This window comes from Hyperolius riggenbachi, chromosome 4 (genome assembly GCF_040937935.1).
Source record: "Hyperolius riggenbachi isolate aHypRig1 chromosome 4, aHypRig1.pri, whole genome shotgun sequence".
In the NCBI taxonomy this organism is placed as follows: domain Eukaryota; kingdom Metazoa; phylum Chordata; class Amphibia; order Anura; family Hyperoliidae; genus Hyperolius; species Hyperolius riggenbachi.
The window spans coordinates 187,975,999-187,992,718 of record NC_090649.1 but is presented as its reverse complement, the minus strand read 5'-3'; the positions used below and the strand labels follow the sequence as shown (position 1 = coordinate 187,992,718).

The following is a 16,720-nucleotide window of genomic DNA, read 5'->3' as shown; positions in this document are numbered from 1 at the left end:
AAATCTAAAACCCAGCCTAAATTGCGGGCCGAATGGTTTACTGAACAGTCATAAACTGACAATGTTAACCAGAAATGTGAATTTAAAATGAGTGGAACGATCTTTTTCCTTAACAGGGCTGTCAAACCAACTCACATGCTATCAAGCAAAACAGTAATATTGGTATCAAGCAAAACAGTAATATTGGAATGTACCTGAAGTGCTCATTATTTTGTTTTCTGGCTAGATGTCTGACACCGTTTTCCCCGGATCAATGAGTCAATGTTCGGTTTTATTTCTTGGGCTGTAGCAACCCGCAAAACAGCATGGAGGTTGTCATCGGTGATGCGTGATCTGTACTTGTTTTTGTTCAGATTCATTATTGAAAACATCTGTTCACAAAGATAGGTGCTCCCGAACATGGATAAAACACAGGCAGCATGAAGTCGGAGCTCTGGCATTGAGTCAGGGGGCAGTAGAGGGTAGAAGTCCTCAATTTCAACATCCTGAAACCTTGATTTCAGGCCACTGTCAGACTGAAGCTCGATTATCTCCATCTGAAGGTGATGGGGCACATTGTTGACATTAACTGTAAAAGGATTGGCAAAGATGTCAAAGCCTGAGTGCTGTGTTCTAAAGTCAGAGAAGCGCCGCTCAAATTCACTTAGTAAACGGCTAATTTTGGTAGCCAGCCGACTGCAAGGAAAAGCACCAGAAACAGTGGTTGAGATACTCAAACAAACGGGAAAGTGGGCAAGATTGTCCTGTTCCAGTTGGGACTTCCATAGTTGAAGTTTACGCTGGAATGCTGTGATCATGTCAGACATCTTCGTGATTATTAAACAGAGGAAAGATGAGCAGACATATTCATGCAATAAAATATTGCTAATATAAACACAAGTGTGTTCTGTACAAAGGGGTGAGGTCCTCGACCTAGCTATGGAACTAAGCAATTAAAAAAGGAGAGAAAAGCACCACCTATATAGTGGGAATTTTGCAAAAACTTGTTTTTAATTGTTTTTATATTTGTGTAATTGGCTTAATAAAATTAGTATTTGCATTTACTTTGTCTTTGGCACCAGTTATTCTGTTCCTGCAAAATTCCCACTATATAGGTGGTGCTTTTCTCTCCCTTTTTTAATTGCTTAGACATCTTCGTGATGACTTGTTTGCGTCCCTGCAGCTTCAGATTCAGTTGGATGAGATGCTCGCATATGTCACACATCATAGCAAAGTCACATAGCCAGCCGGGATCCGACAGTTCAGGCAAGGGCTTTCCTTTACTTTCCATGAAAAGAGCAATTTGTTCTCTGAGCTCAAAAAATCTTTTGAGGACTGCGCTCTTGCTCAGCCATCTTACTTCTGTGTGGTATGGCACGTCTCCATGCTCTGCACCCACCTCCTGTAAAAACTGCTGGAACTGGCGATGATTCAGGCCACGTGCTCGTATAAAGTTAACAGTTTTAATGACTGTGGTCATTATGTCATTCATTTCCAGAACTTTTCCACACATAGCCTCTTGGTGGATAATGCAATGATAGGTAATCAAGGGTGTGTGGCAGTGACTTTTTTGCATTCTTTCCTTCATTAGTCCAACCAAGCCTTTCTTTTCTCCACACATTGCAGGTGCGCCATCAGTAGTTAGCCCCACCAACTAAATTACCCAGGGTAATTTAAAATTATTTATGGATTTCTCCACAGCCTCAAATACCGTATTTCGCGCCGTATAAGACGCTCCGGCATATAAGACGCACCCAGGTTTAGAGGGCAAAAACCAGGGAAAAAAATATAAACTAAACCTGGTGCGTCCATATTTCAGGAGCGTCTTGTACATGACCTCCCCCAAATGGTGCCCTCCTGTGTCCCCATGTCTCCCCCAGGTGTCCTCCTGTCACCCCCAGTTGTCCTCCTGTACCCCCATGTGTCAGTGCTGTACCCCCAAGTGTCCTCCTGTCCCTCCCAAGTGTCCTCCTGTCCCCCCAAGTGTCCTCCTGTACCCCCAAGTGTCCTGTCCCCCCAAGTATCCTGTCCCCCCAAGTGTCCTCCTGTCCCCCCCAAGTGTCCTCCTGTACCCCCAAGTGTCCTCCTGCCCCCCCAAGTGTCCTCCCAAATGTGCTCCTGTCCCCCCCAAGTGTCCTCCTGTCCCCCCCAAGTGTCCTCCTGTCCCCCCAAGTGTCCTGTCTCCCCAAGTGTCCTCCTGTCCCCCCCAAGTGTCCTCCTGTACCCCCAAGTGTCCTCCTGCCCCCCCAAGTGTCCCCCAGTGTCCTCCCAAATGTCCTCCTGTCCCCCCCAAGTGTCTTCCCAAAGTGCTCCTGGCCCCCCGAGTGTCCTCCCGAGTGCCCTCCTCACTGTGTATCCCACTGTGAGTCCCCCCTCCCCTGTCGCTGGGTCCCCCACTCTGTCGCTGGGTCCCCCCCCCTGTGTCGCCGGGTCCCCCCCTCTGTGAGAAGCGGCAGCGTCAGAAGCTTACCTCCTACATCTTGCCCGCGGCGACTGAAGGCCTCCGGCACCTGTGGGCGGCTTCCTCTAGTGCCGGCTTGTAATGACGCGTCATTGATGACGCGTCATTACAAGCCGGCACTAGAGGAAGCCGCCCACAGGAGCCGGAGGTCTTCAATCGCCGCGGGCAAGATGGAGGAGGTAAGCTTCTGACGCTGCCGCTTCTCACAGAGGGGGACCCGGCGACACAGGGGGGGGTGACCCGGCGACACAGGGGGAGGTGGAGACAAGCGGAGAGGACTCACAGCGGCAAGGCAGGGAATACCCGAAGGGGTCGGGTCGGCGGTTTGTATCGGCGGGCGTCCGTAAGTCGGGGATTCCCTGCCTTTGCCGTATAAGACGCAGGGACTCTTTCTCCCCATTTTTTGGGGAGAAAAAGTGCGTCTTATACGGCGGAAAATACAGTATATCTCTACCAGTTGTCGTCCCATGCATGGAAACTACATCCAAAAGTTCCTCAGTGACAGAGAGGTCGGTCTTCGTGGCACGTATAAAGATGGACAGCTGCGCTGTATCAGTGTTGTCTGTGCTTTCATCGACAGCTAGTGAAAAAGTGAGATAACTGCATGCCTGTTCGGCCAGCTGTGATGTTAGATTTCCGGAGAGTTCCTGAACTCTGTCTGCAATGGTGTTTCTTGACAAACTGACATTTTGAAAACTCTGTATCTGGTCTGGGCATACTTGCTCACACACTTTTAGCATGTATTGCTTCAAAAAGGCACCCTCTGAAAAACACCTTGAAGTACGGGCAATTTCTTCAGCCACTATAAAGCTTGCTTTCACTGCAGCATCATTTTTCGCTGCAGCCTTTGTAAACATTTGCTGCTGTGATTGTAGTTTGCCTTTTAGTTCTTTAATAATGTTATGCTTTTCTTCCAAGGTATATTTGCCATACTTAACACCATGTTTGGTGTCAAAATGACGACGTATATATTGTACTCTTTCATGACCGACACTGTCTCATAACACAATATACACACTGGTTTGCCCTCTCTAAGCACAAACATGTATTAATTTTCCCATTTGTCATTAAATTGTCTGCCTTCACCATCAACTTTTCTTTTCCTGGACATTTTGGGATCAATATTGGCAGTAAAAGATGTAGTTTATTGGAAATCTGCCTGGCTGGGTACAGATGGCAGATTCTGCTGCGATTTTTATGCCTGCACTGTATGCCAGCAACTGGCAGTTTCTGCTGTGTATTTTTTATACCCGCACTGTAGGCCGGGAACTGGCAGCTTCTGCTGTGTATTTGTTATGCCCAGGGCCGGCCTGCTCATGAGGCGGGGTGAAACTTTTGCCTCAGGCGGCAAATTTCCAGGGGCGGCATCCGCCCGTCCTTGCGGGGTGCCGGCCGCCGAGCTGGAGGGGTAGCTGGCAGGACGGGGGTATTGGGCCTAGCGGCGGGGAGGGGGGGTCGGACCCCCCCCTCCCTCGCCTGGGTCCCCCGTCCTCCGCTCCCCTCCAGCCTTACATAGAAGCAGCCGCTATTTGTAAGAGGCACGGGCGGGGAGGACTCACCTCTTCCTCGATCCAGCGTGCGCTCCACTGACGTCACTTCCTGCAACGCTGCAGGAAGTGATGTCAGTGGAGCGCACGCTGGGAAGAGGTGAGTCCTCCCCGCCCGTGCGTCTTACAAATAGCGGCTGCTTCTTCTATGTAAGGCTGGAGGGGAGCGCAGTTCGGGGGACCCAGGCGAGGGAGGGGGGGTACGACCCCCTCCCCGCCGCTAGGCCCAATACCCCCGTCCTGCCAGCTACCCCTCCAGCTCGGCGGCCCCCCAGAGAGCGCCCCCCCCCCCACCGGGGAAGGGGGGGTGGCGGCGGAAAATGTTTTTTTGCCTCAGGCGGCAAAAAGTCTAGGGCCGGCCCTGGTTATGCCCGCACTGTAGGCCAGGAACCAGAGCCGGGACAAGGTCCTCCAGCACCCAAGGCTGAGACACCAAAGTGCGCCCCTCCATCCCTGCCCACCTAGCCGTCACACACTGATTGCTATTAGACTAAGAGGCGCCACAGGGCCCACAACCTCCCCAACACCTTAATATCTAGTTATCTGGCTTGCAGTCACTGCTATGTATCCCCTTTTCTGATTTCTTTCTGCTTCAAACACAATTAGGAATGACAGCTGAATGAATTGTGCGCCCCCTCCTACACTGCGCCCTGAGGCTGGAGCCTCTCCAGCCTATGCCTCGGCCCAGCCCTGCCAGGAACTGACAGCTTCTGCTGTGTATTTGTTATGCCCGCACTGTAGGCCAGGAACTGGAAGTTTCTGCTGTGTATTTGTTATGCCCGCACTGTAGGCCAGGAACTGGCAGTTTCTGCTGTGTATTTTTTATGCCCCAACTGTAGGCCAGGAACTGACAGCTTCTGCTGTGTATTTGTATGCCCCAACTGTAGGCCAGGAACTGACAGCTTCTGCTATGTATTTGTATGCCCGGACACTCACTCTCCCCTCTGCTCTGCCACCCGCACAACCACCTGTGGAGCTGACCTTCTTCTACCTCACCCGCGCAACCACAGCAACCTCGGATGTTGGATATAGGTCACGCCTCCTGAATCTTGCGTGACCTGGTTACGCGAGGTTATCTGCGCATGCGTGAGATCACAAGCCACCGCGCGTCATCCTGGAACGCAGCGGCATGCAGTGATGACAGCGCGGTGCAGGCCAAATTGCGCGGCGGCGCTGTGTACTGATGACAGCGCGGGGCAGGCCAAAGTGCATGGCGGCGATGGGACAGCGCGGTGCGGGCCACATTGCAAGGCCTCGCGGGCCGGATTTGGCCCGCGGGCCTTGTGTTTGACACCTGTGATCTAAAGAATCACATATATAGGAATCCAATGTGCAGACATGGTCCTGGAAAAAGAAGTCGATAAAAGTACATGCCTTCTCTATCAAACACCCAATCCCCAAGACTATTGGTCTGCCGGGTGGGTGTGTCTGGTTTTTATGGATTTTAGGGAGTAAATAAAAGGTGGGGGTAACCGGCCTCTGTACAATAAGAAACAATCTTTCTTTTTATGAGATAATTCCTGATTCCTTTGCGACATCCAGGAGAGAGTCAAGATCCTTCTTGAATACCCCACCCTGATTAGATCTTAAAATCGTATAAAATGTGTTGTTTCTTAATTGTTTCATACCTTCACTTACATAATCTTCAATAGGCCATAGAACAACATCCCCCCCTTGTCAGCTTCCTGTATAATAAATTTTTTACTGTTAGACAAATCAACCAAGGCCTTACTTTCTTCTCTTGAAAGATTATCACCATGTCTCACCTTACCAAGCAACCTTTCAATATCCCTTGTAAGCAGTTCAAAAAATACTTTTACTGCTGGGCATGTTGATAAATTAGGTAAGAAAACAGATTTTGGTCTAAACTTACCAATCCGCTTATCCATCATAGATCCATCTTCCATGGTATTATAATTTTCCCCCAGGAGCTCCATAAGGTCCTGGAATACCTGTCTGTCCAGGGCATCCGGTAAATCTACAATCTGTCTGGTATGCTCATCAACTGCATTATTGTGATACATCCGCTTAAGAGTGAGTCTTCGCCAAAACAAGTAAAGATCCTTGATCGTTTCAAAAATGTCCATATCTTTGTTTGGAAAAAAAAGATAAATCCTTTTGTAATACTTTAGTCTCCGCTGGGGACAATTCTCTGGCTGTGAGGTTAATTATCTGCAATGTCTCTACATTTCTGTCAATTCTGGCCTCAACTCCACCCTGGTTCTCTTGTTGTCTCTGAAGCCCCCATTCCTCTTTCTCTTATAAGCGCGGCCGCCCTTTCGGCCTCGCTTTCCGCATCTAAAAAAATTAGTACTTGACTCAGAAACTGAGGAATAAGTGGGGATGCCAGGTGTAATGTCTGATGGTAGATGACCTTGTGGTTTTGCTGATTTAGGGTGTCGTTTTCTATATTTTTTGCCCTTCCCGTTACCCCTGTGTTTCTATCTAAAGGCTTGTCCAGTGGCATAATTGTTTCTATCACGTGCCAATTTGGATTTTTTACCATCAGTGTTTTTTTGCTCAACCTTATTGATCTCCATCTGGAGTTGTGTCAAAAAGGGCTGTACAAAACGTACTGAATCCAATTCATTCAATTTCTGTAATAGGGAACTAATTTTAGCCCTTATTATAGGTAACAGCTTTTTATCATGACACAACAACATATCTATGATTATTACTGAACACTGGGCCAATCCAGTCTCCCAATCTTTTTTCTCCTGTGGGGTAACTTCCCACGAGGGAAACATTTGGACCCTTAGTCCTCTAGGAAAATACCTTTTTTTTTATAGTTCTCCAGGCTTTGTATGTTCCACCACAGGGGTATATACTCTGCATGTGCATTTTTATGTCAATACATAGCTTTTTGAATTCAGATGAGCAGTCTGCTCCAGTAATACCCACAACCTCAGTCTCTCCAAAAACTCTACTTAATTGGGAATTCCACCCCATTTCCAATCTACTGAGAGCTTCCATGATGAATAGTCACCTAACAAACCTAATCAAATATTTTACTTGTGCTACACGCTTTGTTGTTGGTTTCTTGACACTTGAAAAGTGAAGAAGTAGAAGGTTGGGTACTGTTGTGAACCTTTCTGGAGATAAAAGATTCCAGTTTTCTTCCCACAGGTGAATGGCTCATAATCTGTGGAGCTGTGAATACTCATGCAACAAGGTGGTAGTTTTTCTAGGCAGTTTGTACACTAGCCATTGTTACCATAGTTACACAGAAGAGCAGTCTGAGCTCATTGTCAGATTTGGAAATGTCTTAGCTTACTGAAAACTGAAATAGAAAGATAATGTCCGGGGAAGCTGCGCCGATCGCTGGATCCAGGCTGGGTAACGTATAAATGGGGGAGTGGCGGCGATCAAAGGGTGCCGGACACTTCTTCTAGCTAGCTCTAGGCTAGCTAGAGGGTTTATAGCCATTAGGGACAATTGTTAAAAAATCAGGCAAAAAATAACAACTCCTGAGCGGCATAACGCTCAGGAGGTTAAAACAGGGTGGGTAAGAGATTATATTACCTATTTATTTTAATTAACATAACTAATGTAACTTAAAGGGATACTTAAGTAAAAAAAAAAAAGATTTTTACTCACCTGGGGCGTCCCTCAGCCCCCTGAAGCTGTATGGTGCCCTTGCAGCCTTGCTCCGATCCTCCTGTCCCCGCCGGCGGCTACTTCCGGGTTCGGCGACAGCTGCCGACAGGCTGGAAACGCAAGTGATTCTCCGTGTTCCCAGCCGCTATATCACCCTCTATGCTGCTATAACATATATGTTATACGCTATAGCAGCATAGAGGGTGATATAGCGGCTGGGAATGCAGAGAATCACTCCCGTTCCCAGCCTGTTGGCGGCTGTCGCTGAACCCGGAAGTAGCCGCCGACGGGGACAGGAGGATCGGAGCGAGGCTGCGAGGGCACCATACAGCTTCAGGGGGCTGAGGGACGCCCCAGGTGAGTAAAAATCTTTTTTTTTTTTTTTTACTTAAGTATCCCTTTAATGACAATATGTTTGTTTAGGCTGAAGTTCCTCTTTAAGCTCAAAATGGACTTCTTCACAGCCATGGCATTACAGCCATGGTAACAGCATTGTTTGTGGTACAGACTACTAAGAGGCTCTTATGTTGTTACAGGAGCAAATAGTTGCAAAATGAAAAATTTAAAGAGGCCACTTCCATTTTTGATTGGCCTATGACTGGCCAATATTACCACCGCCATGTAGTATAAGCGTCAATAGACTTTGATTACTATGAGCTGATTGTGTAGGTAAGCTCTTATACTACATGAAAGTGGTAAAATTGGCAAATTAAAATGGCAAATCAAAATTAGATTTGTGTACCAGGCTGTAGGGCTTAAAGGGAAGGTTCAGGGAAACCTTTAAAAAAATAAAAATCCATATCCACTTACCTGGGGCTTCCTCCAGCCCGTGGCAGGCAGGAGGTGCCCTCGCCGCCGCTCCAGAGGCTTCCGGTCGTCTTCGGTGGCCGCCCCGACCTGGCCAGGCCGGCTGCCAGGTCGGGCTCTTCTGCGCTCCAAGGACGGGCTCTTCTGCGTCCCACGCGGGCGCGCTGACGTCATCGGACGTCCTCCGGGCTTTACTGCGCAGTCGCAGAACTACTGCGCCTGCGCAATACAGCCCGGAGGACGTCCGATGACGTCAGCGCGCCCGCGTGGGACGCAGAAGAGCCCGTCCTTGGAGCGCAGAAGAGCCCGACCTGGCAGCCGGCCTGGCCAGGTCGGGTCGGCCACCGAAGACGACCGGAAGCCTCTGGAGCGGCGGCGAGGGCACCTCCTGCCTGCCACGGGCTGGAGGAAGCCCCAGGTAAGTGGATATGGATTTTTATTTTTTTAAAGGTTTCCCTGAACCTTCCCTTTAAAGAGAGTCTGAAGCGAGATTAAATCAATGATTTTAACTTGTATTAATGTTAAGCACCATAGCTAGTGCTAAAACGCGGCTATCCCGCGGCAAAACGAGGGGTTTATAACCCTTAGATCCCCTCTGCAAACTGCGGGGAGCGCTTTCTGATTGAGGCAGAGCTAATGGCTGTAGCTCTGCCTCTTCACTTGTTTATCCCCACTGATCGACGCCTCTCCCCGCCCCTCTCACTCTTCCTTCACAGAGAGGGGCGGGGAGAGGCGGAGATACGCGCAGCAATTGACGCGCATGGAGGCAGAGCTGCAGCTCATAGCTCTGCCTCCATGAGCAGCAAATCCACGACCAAGAAAGTCATGGATTTTGCAGAGGGGATTTGGGGGTATAAACCCCTCATTTTGCAACAGGATATCAGCGTTTTAGCACTTGCTATAGTGCTTAACATTAATACAAGTTAAAAAAAAGGTTTAAAGCATTTCTCCAGATTTTTTTTAAAACAAAAATATGTACATATTTTAAATTGTAGCATACATGCCTGAGGCTCCACAAATTGTGTAAAGGAGATGATGGCCTCTCCTGTATTGATCTGTCTAATCTGTATTGATCTGTCTAGTCGGATGGCTAGCAACCCTGATGCCTATTGCTTATTGATCCTTTAGCATTAAGCCGGCCATACACTAGCCAATTACCCGCAGATCGACAGCAGATTCGATCACTGGGATCGAATCTGCTGTCACATCGTTCACACTAAACGCTAAATTTCGATCTATTTCATCCCGAAATAGATCGATCCCGTCGATCGCTCCGTGCGGGAAATTACCGTCAATCGCCCGCGGGTAGGGAGCGCATTGCTAGCGGCGTACAATCGACGCAGGTATACATTACCTGAAGCTGGCTCCCGGCATCTTCTCCGCATCACCTCCCGGCTGACATCTTCTCCGCATCACCTTCTGCATCACGGCATCCGTGTATAACTTCCTGTGTCACTGCAGTGACAGCGGAAGTACAAATAGAGGGCGCTCTATTTGAACTTCCGCTGTCACTGGAGTAACAGAAAGTTATACGCGGATGCCGGATGCCGTGATGTGGAATGTGATGTGAGAAGATGCCAGCCGGGAGCCGATGCGGAGAAGATGCCCGGGACTAGGCTTCAGGTAATGTATGCGGGGGGGGGACAGGCGACAGCGGCAGCTCAGCAGATGGTGAATCGGTTTCAGGCTGAAATCGATTCACAATCTGTTTGCAGTAAAGGCAGCCATACGATCCCTCTCTGATCAGATTCGATCAGAGAGGGATCTATCTGTTGGTCGAATCTGATGGCAAATCGACCAGTGTATGGCTACCTTTAGGCTGCTTTCGGGTCTTCAAAGTCCTTCCCCCTACAATAGAGCTGTGCACACTAATTGTCCAGAATGTGAACAGAATCCTATCCTCCCAAGACTGCCGCCTCAAACAATCTGTAAATACTATTTATGGTGACAGATCATTAACGTGTGGTGTACTGTGTACATAGCTTCTTATCATCAGATTTTCTTTCATAATTTGCCTTGTAGCAGTTTTTGAGTTTGTTTAAGTTTTTATTGGACATTTGGAAAACACAAGTGTTAAAACTCTGTTGGAGTAAAGACTAATATGAAAATGCTATTGGAGTAAATGCAGGTTTGAAGATACTATTGGAGTGAAACGCAGGTGTGAAAGTCCTCATTTCCGCTATTAAGATGAGTAGAGGTGGTGAATCACTGTAGGAACCACACCAGCGTTCTCGTCTGGTACAGCTCTGAAGTGGGATTCTAGCAGCACACAACTTAATTGCTTTTATTGGGAAACCTGTCTTCACACACAAAACTAAGGTACCAGAATTAACTTTGATTGCTATATGCATACTGGCCGCTAGGTGGCACAACATTCAAACTCATACATGCATGAAGCCACACTTCAAATAGTACAAACATTAGTAATAGGCAGAACATGTTCTTAGCTGAAGCTGGACCTCCTTTTTTTCATTGAGGTATTGAAAAACAGTCAGACTTTTGAAAACCAATGAGATGAAGAGCTTCAAACAAACAGCAATTTACATGTAATAAAGGTGGCCATACACTCGTTAGATTAGCAGCAGATAGATCATCACATAGATTTCTGATCTATCTGATGTGTTTAGGAACATTTTTTACTAGGAACAGATTTCCAATAGATTTCAGTATGAAATCTATTGAAAATCGATCTGATGGCATTTTTTGCCATTAGATTTCCATTAGGTCCAATGCAAAATGATAAGCAATTTCAACAGATCGACCTAGATTTTCCAGCATGTCAGATCGATTGAAATCGATCGAAATCAGCCACAAATCGATCGGCCGGTCAATCGCTTTGCGATCGATCGATTTCGAACAATCGGCCGCTAATCGGCTCAGTGTATGGGACCCTTAAGATTGGCATCTCACATCTCATTGATTGTCTCGCGTTTCCAGAGCGATCACGATTTGGCCCTGTTTGGCCCCCACGTTAGCAATGCTACTGTAAGCTCTACCCATAGCCTTTCAGTAGCTAACCATAAATGCTACTGAAAGCACGCTAGTGGGCACCTAGCCTCATAAACGTTCCTGGTGGTCTAGGGCACCCCTCACCCTCCTTATAGGCTTCCCTGGTAGTTTAGTGGCCCCCTCCCTTATATAGATCTCGTTTGTGCCTCCCCCTTTTCTTTAGAAAAAAGAGGGAATCAGCACCTATGTAATGGTACAAATAGGCCAGCATCAGTCAAGCCCCCTCAACATAGAATAAGCAACCAATGGGTAAATATCAGCATGTGTAACGATATGTGTCAGCAAGGAACAGAGTTCTGATTATGAGGTGATCTGCAGTATCACCTATAATGCAGATATATACCTGATTATATGGTGATCTGCAGAATCACCTATAATACAAGTATACCAGGCAACTGATGTGATAGCTATAATGCACAGTAGTGTTTGGTGCAACAGTATGTACTGACAGGTTTGGCTATACCTCACCAGAGGAGCTGATGGGCACTGTCAGTACAGCAAATTCCTCACCAGTGACAAGGGCTCACTGGTGAGAAGAAGGATCAGACTAATCGGGTTTGGCAACAGACAGGCAGATACAGTACAGAGTCGGAAGGCAGAGACAAGAAGGTATTAGCAGGCAGAGTCGGCAACGAGATCAGATGGGCTAAAGTACAGAATCACTGAGCAGAGGGAAAGTCAAGAACGAGCCAGAGTCATACACAATGAAATCACAATATCAAAGTTAATATTACAGCTATCAAAGTCTGAGTGCTAACACGAGGTATTCGCAACAGCAGACAGCGAGCTACTGACAGCTCGCTGTCTCTATGCTGGCAGGGGACTCCCAGGGACGCCCCTGCCAGCCACACCAATCAGGAGCGAGGAGCGCTCCCCGTGACGTCAGCCGACCCGTAGGTCAGCAGACGCGTCTCCGAGACGCGTAAAGGTCTCACCGCTGGCCGCGCGTGCATGGCCCCAACGCTATGCGCTGGTGAGAGGCCAGCGCACGGCGGACCGAGCTGAGCGGCGGGGACGGCAGAGGTCGTATCCCTGCCGCTCGTTACAGTACCCCCCCCTTGAGGCGTGGACTCCGGACACGTCCTACATGGCTTCTCAGGATGCAACTCATGAAATGTTTCCTTAAGTTCCTCCGCATGCATGCGGCTAATTGGCACCCAAGATCTCTCCTCAGGCCCATACCCTTTCCAATGAACAAGGTACTGTACCGAGTTACGCACCTGTCGAGAATCCAAAATCTGTTCAATTACATATTCAGGTTCACCCTCAATCAGCACGGGGGGGAGAGGAATCTACATGCACAGCCGGTTTCAACAGAGACACGTGGAATGATTTTACCCCTTTCATACTGGGTGGCAGAGAAATGACATAAGAGACATTATTCATCTTTTTAAAAACAGGGTATGGCCCTATAAACCTGGGACCCATCTTTGCTGAAGGCTGTTTAAGGGCCAGATGTCGGGTTGAGACCCACACCATGTCTCCTGGCACAAATTCCCATTCCACTGACCGCTTTCTATCTGCCTGTTTCTTTTTTGTCTGAAAAGTTTTTTCCAAATTCTTTTTAACCATAGTCCAAATCTCTTTCAAAGCTCCCTGCCAATCCTCTAAAGCCGGAAAAGGAGACGATACCACTGGCAATGGGGAAAATTTGGGGGATCTCCCTGTTACCACCTGAAAGGGAGAGAAGTCCGAGGAAGTACTTTTCTGGTTGTTATGCGCGAACTCTGCGAATGGCAAAAATTTCGCCCATTCCAATTGCGCATCAGCCACATAGCATCTGAGGAACTGCGCTAACGACTGGTTAACCCTTTCAGTTTGCCCATTAGTTTGTAGGTGGTAGCCGGAGGAAAATGACAGGTCCATCCCAAGATGATGACAAAATGCTCTCCAGAATCTGGACACGAACTGAACTCCCCTGTCTGACACTACATTCTCCGGGATGCCATGCAACCGGAAAATGTGCTGAATGAAGAGATCTGCTAGATCTTGGGCAGAGGGGAGTCCTTCCAGAGAAATGAAGTGAGCCATTTTACTGAACCTGTCGACTACCACCCAAATTACTGTTTTACCCTCGGACCTGGGGAGTTCTCCCACAAAGTCCATGGACAAATGGGTCCATGGTTCTTTAGGCACTGGAAATGATTGCAGCGTGCCGCCAGGAGCCTGACGGGACGGTTTGTTCCTAGCACAGATAGAACATTCCTTCACAAATTCTTTACAATCTCGAGCCAGAGAAGGCCACCAGACACATCTGGAAAGCAGATCCTGTGTTCGAGCAGCCCCAGGGTGTCCTGCATTCTTATGTGCATGAAATAACCGCAAGATCTGCAGTCGAAAATGAAGTGGTACAAATAGAACCCCATCAGGTTTTCACTCGGGAACGTCTTGTTGATAGGGGACTAAAGTGATGGACCAATCTTCCCAAGTCTCAGTAGCTGCCAAGACCACTTTTCCGGAAGAATGCTCTCAGGGGTTGGTGGTGGAACTGTCTCAGGCTCAAAACATCTAGAGAGGGTATTCGCTTTGACATTTTTACTCCCTGGCTTGTAGGTGATGATGAACCTGAATCTCGAGCAAAAATAGGGACCAGCGAGCCTGTCAAGGACTAAGTCTCTTAGCCCCCTCGATGTATTCCAAATTTGTATGGTCCGTATAGACCGTGATCACATGTTCTGCCCCCTCGAGCCAATGACGCCAATATCATAATTTCTTTCCGCAGGGGAGAATTTCCGCGAAAAGAATGCACAGGGATGTAATTTACCCTGGAAGTCTGAATGCTGAGACAGTACCGCCCCAACCCCAACTTCCGATGCATCCACCTCTATAATAAAGGGAAAGGAAATATCTACATGCCGTAAGATAGGGGCGGAGCAAAACAGTTTCTTTAATGATGAAAAGGCAGAATATGCTTTGGCTGACCAATGATAAGGATCTGCCCCTTTCTTTGCAAGATCAGTGAGGGGTGATATCACAGAAGAAAATCCCTTGATGAATTTTCTGTAATAATTGGCGAAGCCTAGAAATCTCTGGAGTGCCTTCAATCCCATGGGTTGTGGCCACTCCAGAACGGCAGAGACTTTCGCCGGATCCATGGAAAGCCCAGAGGTAGAAATAACGTACCCTAAAAATGGTACCTCGGACACTTCAAAGAGACATTTTCCTAGTTATGCGTATAGAGAATTCTGCCTAAGTTTTCCCAAAACAAACTTTATGTGTTTCCTGTGTTCTGCCAGGTTAGGTGAGAATATCAATATATCGTCTAGATAAACTAGAACGAACTTCCCTAGAACTTCTCTGAATATCTCATTCACAAACTCCTGGAAGACGGCAGGAGCGTTACACAACCCGAAGGGCATCACCAAATACTCGTAGTGCCCATCAGGTGTGTTAAACGCCGTCTTCCATTCATCATCTTTCCTAATGCGTATCAGGTTGTATGCTCCTCTTAGATTTTTAGAAAAGATTAGTTTAGAAAAGATACTTGCATTAGTCACCTGCGAGAATAAATCGTCAATTAAAGGAAGTGGGTACCGATTCTTTACTGTAATTTTATTCAACCCCCGATAATCAATACAAAAGCGAAGCCCACCATCCTTTTTCTGGACAAAAAAGAACCCTGCTCCGGCCGGAGACTGAGAAGGACGGATAAACCCCTTGGCCAGGTTCTCCTTAATGTAATCTTGCATAGCAAGTTTCTCAAGGCGAGAGAGATTATACAAATGACCTCTAGGAGGCATACAACCTGGTTTTAACTCAATGAGGCAATCGAAACTTCGATGCGGAGGAAGTTTATCTGCCGACTTGGGGCAAACCACATCCGCAAACTCTGCATATTGTTTAGGTACACCGTTCACTTTAACCTTGGTGGCGCAAATAGCAATTCTCTACAAACAATGATGATGACAACCGGATGACCAGTTTAACAACTGGCCGGACTTCTAGTCAATCTGAGGAGAGTGTTTTTGCAACCACGGCATTCCAAGGATCACAGTGGAGGTTGCCATTCGAAGCACAAAAAAATGTAATTTTTCTCTATGCAATACCCCAATATGACATAACAGTTCAGGGGTCTGAGAAAGGGGTCGTTTATACTGCAGAGGGGAGTCATCTACTGCTGTGGCAAAAATCGGTCTGTCTAACGGGATTAGGGGAATCCCTAATTTCTTAACAAAATCATAGTCAATAAAATTGGCTGCAGAGCCTGAGTCCACAAAAGCCTGAGTGGACGCAACTCGACCTTCCCAGATTATTGAACAGGGGAGGAGTAAACGATTATCTGTAAGAGGTAGCACAGGCTCGCCTAGGGTAGTACCTCTAACTACACCTAGGCGTCAGAGTTTCCCGACTTTTTAGGGCAATTCTGCACTACATGACCCCCTTCTGCACAGTATAAACAAAGTCTCTCTGACCGTCTTCAGTTCTTCTCTACCTCGGATAGTTTAGAATGTCCGATCTGCATCGGTTCATCCAGAGGAGGAGAAGGTGAAGGGGATGCGTTAGCGAAAGACCTCACAGAATATCTCCCGCGAGTCTGCCTTTAATGACGAATGCGGTGGTCAACCTTTAAAGCCAACGCAATCGCTTAATCTACTGTCTTAGGCTCTGGGTGACCTAGTAGCATATCAGAGACTGGGTCAGATAAACCTGTTAGGAAACAATCTAATAAGGCAAACTGTCCCCATCTAGCCGAGACAGCCCACCTTCGAAATTCTGCGGCATAAGTTTCCACTGTGTTGCGGCCCTGCTTAAGGGTCTTAAGCTTCCTCTCAGCAGTACTTGTGATATCCGGATCGTCATATATGATAGCCATGGTCTTAAAAAACTCCATGACAACGCCTCATGCCCACTAGGAAGACTGTATGCCCATGTCTGTGAATCCCCTGATAGTAAAGTTTTAATGAAGGTCACCCTCTGACTCTCTGTCCCTGATGAAATAAGTCTCATTTCAAAATAGGAGAGTGTGAGGATCCGCTCGGCTGCCTGCGCAGGGAGGCAGCTTTTTGACCACTGTTCAGGTCTGCATTCTGCAGGTCTCTGGAAGAGAGACCTTTTTTCAGTTTTGCAGCTTGCTGCTGAGGAATTTGCATACGTTTGTCATGCAAATTTCCTAGCCACATTCTCTGGAGGTTTGTACTATAAATACCATGTAATATCACAGACCTGGGCTGGTCATAAGGGTTAGTCCTGTGAAACACTCCTGGAGTGTCAGCCTTGCTCATCGTTTAAAGATTAGCTTAGAGTAATTCCTGGGACTGCACTAGGCAGGTTCCCTAGTGCAGTTAGGATTGCATATCTGTTTGTTTGTCTGTTGCGATTG

At 47.6% G+C, this 16,720-nt stretch overlaps 1 pseudogene; it reads right to left on the bottom strand.

The window, feature by feature from the left end:
* Nucleotides 1-206: 206 nt before the first annotated feature.
* LOC137504737 (general transcription factor II-I repeat domain-containing protein 2-like) lies at nt 207-3,551 on the bottom strand (annotated as a pseudogene).
* Nucleotides 3,552-16,720: the final 13,169 nt, after the last annotated feature.